Source organism: Lathyrus oleraceus, chromosome 6, assembly GCF_024323335.1.
Source record: "Lathyrus oleraceus cultivar Zhongwan6 chromosome 6, CAAS_Psat_ZW6_1.0, whole genome shotgun sequence".
Lineage (NCBI taxonomy): Eukaryota > Viridiplantae > Streptophyta > Magnoliopsida > Fabales > Fabaceae > Lathyrus > Lathyrus oleraceus.
The window spans coordinates 455,367,738-455,371,718 of record NC_066584.1 but is presented as its reverse complement, the minus strand read 5'-3'; positions in this window follow the sequence as shown (position 1 = coordinate 455,371,718).

Below are 3,981 nucleotides of genomic sequence, written 5' to 3'. Positions count from 1 at the left end.
TAAAACTTGAGCTTCAAACCATTGTTTTCATTAAAACTTGTTGGAAGCTTGTCTTCACACAAACCACCTCCTTTTTTGTCCAAGTTATTTACAAAAAATGATTTTGACTTAAGGTTTGATTATGAAAGTGATTTGAAGTAAATCAGATTAGAAGTTTTTTAATGGAGAGTGATTGCTTGAATGGTCCAGTAAGGCATCTCGTATTCAAACAATCAAGGAAAGGAATTGAAGTCTCTAGACCATCTCACTTTTCACCCTTTTGAAATAGTGATAACTATGATTAAGTAATTTGGATTTGATTAGGAAAAAGACACTCGATGTTTGACCGAGATTTTTATTATTTGAATTGGATTTGGAATCAGATGGATTGATTTGAAAGGTTTTTTTGAGAGTGATGGAGAAATGGAAAATGGAAATGGTTCTAATTTGTGAAAATTGCTCGACGTTGGATCGAGAATTTATTTTTTTATTCTATTTTTTATTTAAAGTGTTAATTTTAACCTTGAGTTAACAATTAACTAATACAATAACAATAAAGGAAAGTGATAAACTTATTACAAATTAGAGGAATGGGGGTACAATTTTGTCGAATGGGGATACAGTACAACAATTAATAACACAAGCTTAATAAACAACTATAAATAACAAAAATCTCGTTGTAAGAAAGCTCAAGAGAAAGGCAAGGGTCAAAAATAAAATCAAAGTTTTAAACTAAAGAAATTTAGTGCTATGTTAAGAAATCGTAAAGCGGTTCATATAGGAATCACCCTATATGAGGTCGGTCAACAAAAATTTATGCGTTTAAGCAATTTATGAAGTTAAATTGATTTTTTAACTCCGAAATTGCAATGCATTTGTGAAAAACCAATGATTTAAGCGACATTTTTTAATGAAAACAAACGATAGTTAAACTAATGAATTTAGCGCTTTGTTAAGCAATCGTAAAGCGATTCATATAAGAATCACGCTATTTGAGGCAGATCAACAAAACTTTATGCGTTTAAATAGTTTCTGAAGTTAAATTGAATTTTTTACCTCGAAACTAGGGTTGTTCATCGGTGCGAGTCGATCCACGAACCCGCTGACCCAACCCAACCCATAAAATACCTGAACCCATTCATTTACGGGTATACCCAATCCAATCCATAATAATCTGTATAGTTTTAGTTCGGGTATCAGGTTTGAGTTATGCAACCCGCAGACCCATTTACCCAACCCATTGATGTTACTTTAGTAATTTTTTATTATTTTTATTATTATTTTAAATAAAAATATAAAATTAATATCTCACTAATGACCATAATTTTTCCCAAAAAAATTATTTTCCACCATTAATACTACTAGACCAATGAGTTTACCTAATTCTAAGATTAAATGTTGTTTCTTATTTTCTTTTGTATCATTCCAACTTATGTATTTTATGGAAATAACGTGTCTTGTTGAACTTTATACTATTATAAATTGTTATGTCGTATTGCTGAATTTTATTAGATATTATATGATATTTTTCATTGAATTTGAGTGTTATAAATGAGTATGATTGTATTGAGTTGTGTTACATTTTTTAAAATCGACAAAAAGAATCATAACTATAATGATAATAATAATAATAATAATAATAATAATAATAATAACAACAATAACAATAATAATAGTGATAAATAATATAATTAATAATAATAATTAACAATAATAATAATAATAATAATATAATTAATAATAAAAAACTAAATAATAACAATAGTTAGTAATAATAATAAAAGTTAGTAATAATAATATAAAATAATAATCGATAATGATAATAACAATAGTAATAATCAAAATATGATAATATAAATAATAATAATAATAATAATAATAATAACAATAATAATAACAATAATAATAATAATAATAATAATAATAAACAATAATAATAATTAAAAGCTAATAATATTAATAAAAACAAAACTTAATAGAAAAGAAAAAAGTTTGGGCGGAAATGATGTGACTGAGAGGCAGAGGTTCATAAAAAATTTCAAAACAACAAAATTCATCCAACTAAAAACTAACATGTGGCTCAGGATTTAAAAGAAACAAAAATAAAAGCAACACTTCTTCTCTCTTGATTCATCAAGCAACGAGAAAGAAAAAAATAAAGGGACATCAAATTATGTCTTCTCCCTCTCTCATTCGCGATCCTCTCTCTCAATCTCCCTGTCAAGTTTCTCTCACTCTCCCTCACTAATGATTTCTATGTTTGCGTTTTCCCTTTCCATTCTCGTGTGAACAATGGATCCATGATAGTATGTGTGATGGTTTGCATTTGTTTGCTATTTTCACATCAGCAAAGGGATGCATTATTTGTGGTTTTCGTTTCGCCGAAAATGGAGATAGAGGTGGGTTGGAGGAGAGGTGAGGTGGTATATGAAAAACATGGTTGAGGTTTGTGTGTTTGTAGACTGAGCGAATGAGGTTTTTGCTGCGCTTGGTGGGAGTGAAAATGAAATCAGATGGAGTGGTTTCTTCAGGTGTTTTGTGGCCTATTGGTGGTTGCTTCTTGCTAGAAAAGCGTAGGGGTTGTTCGTGTTTCACGGTTGTGGGATGGGTGAGCGACGGAGTTGTTTGTTGTGTAAGGTGGTAGTGATGTTTAGATCATGATTTTGGGGTTTTATGTTTGAGGTGTGAGGATCAATAGTTGTTAATGAGATGTGTAAAGACGTGTTGTTGGTGGTTAACCACGGGAGGTTGAAACCTTTATGTTGGTGAATGGTTAAAGGAGTTTAACGGAGATGATGATATTGTGTTAGGTTGGTTGTGTTCGTACTCGCCAATGAGAAAAAAAAGGTGGTGGTTTTGCTTGTGTAAAGGTTTTGAGGTTTGTTTGGGTGATGATAAGTTTATGGTGGTGGTGACATGTTGATGATAGAGGGAGAAGAAGTGAAAGAAGTATTTTGGTTTGTGCCAGGATGATGGAGTTTAATGTTGTTTGAAGTTGTAAAGAGGGAAGGAAGGAGAAGAACTTCCTTTATTTTTTTATGAGTTTTTAAATATAAGTTAAATTGAGAGAGTTTTATCAGAATGAGAGAAAATGTGAGAGAGATATGAGATGATCCTGTTACAAATTTTCTTAAAAAAAAGTTATAGTGAGTGAGGTCTAGGCCTTGTTTTTTTTCCAAAAACGTGAAGGATGAAGCATTTTCAAGTAATCGTGTATGGGGAGAAGATGATTCATGTGTCATTTTATCATTCGTGAAGAGGTTCTGTGGGAGAAAAGGAATCCCCTCTTGAACACTGCCATTTGTCACTGAAATGTGGGAGCTTTTCCTACTCTTCCTTATTTTTTATCAATTTCTTTTATTCTCTCATTACCATTTGAATTATAAAAACAAATTTTTGCTAATTAAAATTAAAACAACTAACACACCATAAAATTAAACCGACAACTTAAATAATTCTAGTTAATTCTAACGATTATTTTGGCAAAACAACAAAAATAAACAGATAAAAAATGTATAAAATCTGGACGCAAAAATATCCAAAAATATAAACTGAATGCACCAAAATGATCAGTATGAAATAAACTTTCAGGAAACAGACATGTTTTGATCAAATTTTAAAATAAAAAATGATCGGTTAAAAGGCCTAGGCTAATGGAAAATGCGACCGAAAAACTAGTCAAAAAAATAAAACAAGCACGTCATGTTAAACTACACGAAACGTATATTAATAAAGCTAACGTCTACAAGCTCAATTTTTAAAATCTTTGCCCGCTCAATTTCGAAAATGCGACCGAAAAACTAGTCAAAAAAATATTAAAAAATGATGTGATAAGTAGAAAATGCAGATGTCTGGTGAATGCATTGATTTACTGACTAAATAATTGTGAATAGACAATCAGATACAAATGAATCGCTCTTGGACCATTTACTTATGATTCTTAATTACAATTAAAACTCTACAGAGATTCAGATGACGGTAATACTCTTGATTGTTATCCTC